Genomic DNA, 7,075 nt, shown 5'->3' with positions numbered 1-7,075 from the left:
ATGTTCGTGTCAAGTGCCAGCGTTCTGATCGTCCATCGTCTCCTCATCTTGATATCACATAGACTTCGAAAACTGCTGGCAATATTTTTGACTCGTTAATTTGTTCAAATTTGTGTGTGGCAGACTCGGAAAGCTTAAGTAACGATTTTCAGTCGTTGATACATTGATATACTACAATCGGATCGGATCTAAAATTAATCATACTGCACATTTGGAAAACTCACAGCTATGGTTTTCGATTGATCATACTGAAAAAGTCATGTTCTGATCTGAATCTTGCAGAACTGGAAACCTGACAGCAATGATTTTTCAGTCATTCCTTTTATCATTTGATAAGATCTGAATTATCACAGACTGAAATAGCTGGCAACAATGATTCTCAATCACTTATCATTATTAACTTCAATGGTCAGTGTACACCAAAAAGAACAAGGTGTGTGAGTAACACAGGGCAGGGGTGGAATGACTGAGAAAATACGACCGATCACTTTTGTAAAACACAATGTAGTTGAAAAGAACTCATGAACAATAGTTTACAACCAGAGAAGGTAGCGAGGCACAAAACAAAAACAAACAAACAAACCCCCACCCCACCCCCCCTCCCTATCCCGCCCCCCTCCCCCTCCAAACAAAGGGGGTGGAGGACATAAACATTGTCGATATGTAATCACTATTATCGGTGGGCAGCTTGATTAACGACGCCCCACCTCCACCCTGACAGTCCCTTACACCCCTCCTCCCCCCGCCCCGCCCCCATCCCCCAGTCACCTCCCAACCCTACTCTAAGATCGCACGCATACAGCCATGGCTCTAGGCAAACAGTATTTCATTCACTTTAGGATCCAGCCATTGAAAACATTGAACACAGAGCTTTTGTGCGCCAGCAAATCTTTCTGTCGTCAAGCAAGTTTGTTTTTCGATGAGAGAGATCGAGCTGAAAGACGTGCGCGCAACCTGAGGCGAGGTTCACATTAGTAACGCACGTATGGTCTTTCTCTTCAGGCTAGGTGTGCGCGGGGACTGGGGTGGGGGGTGGGGGGCGCTGAGAAGGCCTCTTTTCCCCCATAGACCTATAGAATTTCCATGTTTGTAGCGACATGTTTTTCCACACTTGCAAAACATTTCCTTTCCTTCAAGCTGCTGTTCTATTGGCGATGTCGACATCCAACGAATCAATAAATCCCCGTAAGTTCATACTCATCAATACTGCCAACAGTAGGTCATTCATTCATTATGCCCATCGCTCCTGGTGGAGCATAGGCCATCGACGACCCCTCGCCATCGCACTCTGTTCTGGGCTGTTCTGGCCATTTCCTGTCCAGTTGGTCCCTTGCTGCTTCAGCTCTGCTTTGGTATCTCGCCTCCAGCTGTTGCGAGGCTGGCCTCTCTTCCTCTTTCCCTGCGGGTTCCAGGTCAGGGCTTGGCGTGTGATGCTGGACGCTGGCTTCCTGAGGCTGTGTCCGATCCAGCCCCATTTCCTCCGCAGTATCTGCTTGGCCACTGGTTCCTGTCCCGCTCGCTCCCACATATCTTCGTTTCGGATCTTCTCCTGCCATCGGATCTTGCAGATGCGCCTCAGACAGGTGTTGAAGAATGTCTGAATCTTCTGCTGCATCGTCTGTGTTGTCCGCCATGTCTCGCATCCGTAGAGTAGAATTGCCAACCGTAGGTAATGACTTGATAATGCAACGATACGACTGGTGTCGCCTGCAGTCAAAAGCGAAATGAATGGACTCGCTGTAACTATTCATTCATTTATTTTTCTGATTGTTTCCAATTCTATTAATCATCCATTTACTTAGCTTCTCCTCTTGCCATCCCTCCACCCCACCCTGCTCTCCCTTTCTTCATTCTTTATCCACTTCTTCCACTTTTTATCTTGGTATTCTTGTTCTTGTTGTTTTTCTTGTCCTGTCCTTTGTTCGTCTTGTTATTCAATGCGTCACTCTCGCCATCTTCGTTGTTATCTGCAGCACACTGGCTTGCAAGCATCCTTCATATACATCGCTGTGTGTAGCCTTGTGTGGTGAGGTTGAAAGGTCGGGACGAAGTGTAGGCTAATTTATTCCTTGACAGTGCCACGTCACCTATCGTCATTCTGGAAAGTGGACCAGCATTCAGCAGTATCTGTTCATTGCAGAGACACCCAATGTTTAGTGTGTGTGTGTGTGTGTGTGTGTGTGTGTGTGTGTGTGTGCGTGTGTGTGTGTGTGTGTGTGTGCGCGCGCGCGCGCGCGTGTGTGTGTGCATGCGTGTGTATGTGTGCGTGCGTGCCAGTGGGTGCGTGCATGCGTGCGCGCGCGCGCGCGTGTGTTTGTGTGTGTGTGCAGCGACAGGGCTTCAAAGGTATATTTGTCATTTTGGCTGTCCTGTCGAATTCATCATTGTGTTGCGACACGTTTGAAATGATAACAATGATAATAATAGTAATGATGATTATGATAATAATAATAATAATAATGTTTAAACAGTTTACTCATTTATTCGTTCGTTCATTTGTTCGTTCATTCATGCATCCAATAATTCATTCACTCGTTCAATCATTCATCAGGCCAAGCTCTTTCAGTCTGTGTGTTGTCACTTCCATATTTATCTTATTCATTTCATCTTCCTTTTGTTTACTTGCTAACTTTCCTTGAATGCGGAGTTAAAGGTTTCAAGGTCATACGAGAAGCAATTACAACCCTTGGTGATTGATTAGATTAGTGTAATAATATATACATATACATAGCATATAATTTGTTAAAACAATTAAGAAAAGTCCAACAGCACCCCTGCCGTTTTAATATCATTTTGCTGAAGTTGTTGAAAGAAAAGAAAAGAAAAAAAAAATGTTGGGTGCGTAGGCCTATAGTTTAGAATGGGACGTTGGACTGCTCACCTGTAAACCCCTTCAGAGGCATTTACTGGGAGTTCTTAACAACCCCCCCCCCCCCCCGCCCCCGCACCAACTCACCCACTCACACACACACCCAACACACACACCCCTCCACACACACGCACTGCGCGCGTGCGGAAACACACAAAAAACCACACACACACACCAACGCACGAGCACACACACACACGCACACACACTCTACTTCCAAGCCCATACCATTATGGGAAACACAGAAACCAGCTTTTGATATAAACTATTGTGGTAAGAAAAAGGATGAAAATATCAATATTACGAAATTGAATGCGAGCACAAGTAAAAAAAAAAAAAAAAAAAAAAAAAAAAAAAAAAAAAAAAAAAACAAAACAACCTTCAGTTGTTTACAGACGGATCAGTGGATAAAATTTAAAAAAAAAAAAACAACACATGTGCAGCTTTTGTCATTCCTGCACTTGAAATTGGAAAGTCATTCTGTCTTGGAAGTAAGCTATCTTTACAGCTGAATTAGTTGCTGTTATGCTTGCGTTTGAATGTCTGATAACTCTCCCAGTAACTTTTTACAGGGTAGTTTTATTAATTGACTCAAAATCAGTGTTACATGCCTTAGAATCATTTGATAGAAAAACTCGACCATATCTTATTTTTGAAAATAAATACTAAAAATCAGTGTTACATACCTTGGAATCATTTGATAGAAACACTGGAACCATATCTTGTTTTTGAAATAAATACTAAAAATCAGTGTTACATACCTTGGAATCATTTGATAGAAACACTGGAACCATATCTTGTTTTTGAAATAAATACTCAAAATCAGTGTTACATACCTTGGAATCATTTGATAGACACACTGAACCATATCTTATTTTTAAAATAAATACTCAAAATCAGTGTTACATACCTTGGAATCATTTGATAGAAATACCCGACCAGATCTTATTTTTGAAATAAGATATTTATTACACATTCTATCAGACAAAGGCACAATCACAGGATTTTGCTGGGTACCCTCTCACATTGGTATAAAAGGAAATGAAATGACCGACAAAGCAACAGTAAAAAAAAAAATAAATAAATAAAAAATAAAATAAAAGGGTGCACAAAGAATAGAGAATACGTTTGAAATAGTTATCCATCAATCAGTTTCATAATGTTGCAGACAGCTCGAACCTTCAAATGTCAAGCTAGTATTATTAATGGGATTTCTTACCCAAAGGAAAAGGGGTTTACAATTTAAATCACACAACAAAAAATGATGGATTACCCATCGAACAATTATAGACTGGTAACTTATCTGGTGTTTCGCATAAGACTGAATGCTTTCAAGACAAAGTTTTGCAAGAAAAAAACTTTTATTGTGTATGTGGAAAACATATCACACGAAAACACATTTTATTTCAGTGTCAAAGGATTGTCAGGTTGCTTCCACAGTCATGTGAAGTCAGTAATATTTCAGAACGAAATATTCAAGAAATAATGTCCATTAATATTGTTCGGAATTGCTGAATCCCTGTTACTAGTACATAGTTCGATAGGGGTGTTTCTGTGATGCGACCTATATATGATGTGGAGTAATGGCCTAGAGGTAACGCGTCCGCCTAGGAAGCCAGAAAATCTGAGCGCGCTGGTTCGAATCACGGCTCAGCCGTCGATATTTTCTCCCCTTCCACTAGACCTTGAGTGGTGGTCTGGACACTAGTCATTCGGATGAGACGATAAACCGAGGTCCCGTGTGCAGCATGCACTTAGCGCACATAAAAGAACCCACGACAACAAAAGGGTTGTTCCTGGCAAAATTCTGTTGAAAAATCCACTTTGATAGGAAAAACAAATAAAACTGCACGCAGGAAAAAACACAAAAAAATGGGTGGCGCTCTCAGTGTAGCGACTCGCTCTCGCTGCGGAGAGCATCCCGAATTCCACACAGAGAAATTTGTTGTGATAAAAACGAAATACAAATAATATACAAATACAACACCCTGGGGAGTTTATACCCTCAGCAGGCTTCCATGTCATATTGAAACAGAAAAAAAACCGCAGAAAATATACTGTGGTTTATTTTTTATTTTATTTTATTTTATTTTATTTTAATTACGTATGGACACACTGTCCGAAAATACTATGGAAGTTAGTCTCCTTTCTTTGCGGTTTGTGCATCTGTAGACACGTGAAAGCCGTTTCAGTGACAGGACGTTCCACGTCAGAGCAATGCTTGGGCGCAGGGCTCAGTGAGTTAATTTCATTTCTGTTATTCATGTTGTTGGTTGCTGTCATCACATTTACATTTACGGATTGTTGATCTCACTATTCTAGTTTATCCTTTCTGTGTATATCGCCCTTTAAACCACCATTCCCCCCGCCCTCCCCCCCCCCCTCCACACACACACATACACACAGACACACACACGCACTTACACACGCACCAGAAGCAATCACTGATGCGACTGTCCCATTCACAACACTTTCCAGTTCTTACCGACCGGAGGAGAAAAACAAACAGCATGTGCCTGTACCTGGTCTGTAGAATTCGTCGCAGTTGCCAGAGATAGCATGACCACAGCAAACCAGAAGAACCGTGGTACCAAGAGCAGTGTTCTAGAAGACTTGGTACAGTGTGTACGTAGCTTACGTACCTGTTGATTGCTTTCTGACACAGTGTCTTCGTGGGAAAGGCCATGTTTGATTGTGGTAAGTTTTTATGTGTATGTTGGAGGGGGGTGGGGGGGTCTCTCTCTCTGTCTCTCTCTCTTTCTCTCTGTATCATCGGTGTGTGTGTGTGTGTGTGTGTGTGTGTGTGTGTGTGTGTGTGTGTGTGTGTGTGTGTGTGTTTTCCATGTCGTGTTCCATCATGTCACTGAGCCACTGTCACTCCTGTGTTGTCGCTTTAAGTGAAATGAGAAAAAAAAAAGAAAAAAAAAAGAAAAAAAAAGAGAGAATTATTGACTGTCTGTCCGTCTGTGTCCCTGTCTGTCGGTCTGTTTGTCTGTCAGTCTGTTCGGCGCAGATGTAAAGTTGTCGTTACAAAACAGAACCTATACAAATCTACTGCTTTTGTTTGGTAACGTGCTTATTTCGTTTGTTAGCAAGCTTGTCCTTAATTCGTTAGTTAGGCAGGTAGTTAGTTAGCTAGCTGGTTCGTTAGTTTGTCACTTAGTTCATTACTTGTGCACACGCGCGCGCACTGGGCGACTGGCTGACTCATGTCTGTATGTATGTTTGTATATATGTATGCATGCACGTATGTATGTGTGAATGTATGTATGAATGTATGTATGATTTGAAAACGTAGATATATGCATGTATACACAAATGTGTATGCATGCATTCATTGAATACGTATATGAGTACGTATGTAGGCAAGTAGGTAGGTAGGCAGGCAGGTAGGTACGTAGGTAGGTAGGTAGGTGCGTGCGTACGTACATACAGACACGCTTGTACACACACACACACACACACACACACACACACACACACACACACACACACACAGTCAAACGGTGTGTGTTGCTGGACCCAGCCGACTGGTAATGATATTTTCATAAGCAAATCATACGGTAGTACGTAGGCCTATATCTATCTTGTCTCAGCTTATTCCTAAGATACAGGGCGGGGTAAAAGCGGTCATAATTATACGTAAAAGCTCACTCGTGTACATACGAATGAACGTGAGAGTTGCAGCCCAGGAGCGGAGAAGAAGTTTCCATACACACTGAAATATGTGTGGACAAACTTAAAAAAAAAAAAAAAAAAAAAAAAAAAAAACCCACCTGTGCAGGCTTATTGGACATAGCTGCCGTTAAGACTAATTTAGTAAGCGGATTATAAGCAGTTAGTCGGCAGTTTTATTGTCACGCTTTGCTGACAGCTAAAGTAGAACTTGTGGGTTTCCTTTCCCCGGTGAGTCGTGCTGGAAACTCTCCAAAATCCTCTGACTGTTTTTAACCCCTAATTGTGTGTTAAGTAATGTGCTCCACTGCTCTGACATTGTTGGCACCAAGCTGCTGCAGCTTGATTTAACTGGGCCATGACTGGAACATATCATAACCTTGCTGGTGGAAAGTTGGTTTATTGGGTTGTAACTGATGGATGGACTGGTTGGTTGGTCGATCGATTGAATAGTCGATTGATTGATTGATTGGTTGTCAAATAACGGGTGGAGGTGGGACCAGCGGTGTACTGAGGTCATGGTAAAATGCT

General features: G+C 42.2%; 1 protein-coding gene across 1 annotated transcript in view; it reads left to right on the top strand.

Moving 5' to 3' along the window:
• The first annotated feature begins 5,453 nt into the window (after positions 1-5,453).
• Positions 5,454-7,075, top strand: part of LOC143286140 (dynein axonemal heavy chain 5-like) — a 118,939-nt gene continuing 117,317 nt past the window's right edge. The window contains exon 1 of the mRNA XM_076593740.1: positions 5,454-5,566. The gene's annotated coding sequence lies outside the window, so the exon portion shown is untranslated. The remainder of the gene's footprint in view (positions 5,567-7,075) is intronic.

Source organism: Babylonia areolata, chromosome 9, assembly GCF_041734735.1.
Source record: "Babylonia areolata isolate BAREFJ2019XMU chromosome 9, ASM4173473v1, whole genome shotgun sequence".
Lineage (NCBI taxonomy): Eukaryota > Metazoa > Mollusca > Gastropoda > Neogastropoda > Buccinidae > Babylonia > Babylonia areolata.
This window is presented reverse-complemented; position numbering and strand designations above follow the sequence as displayed.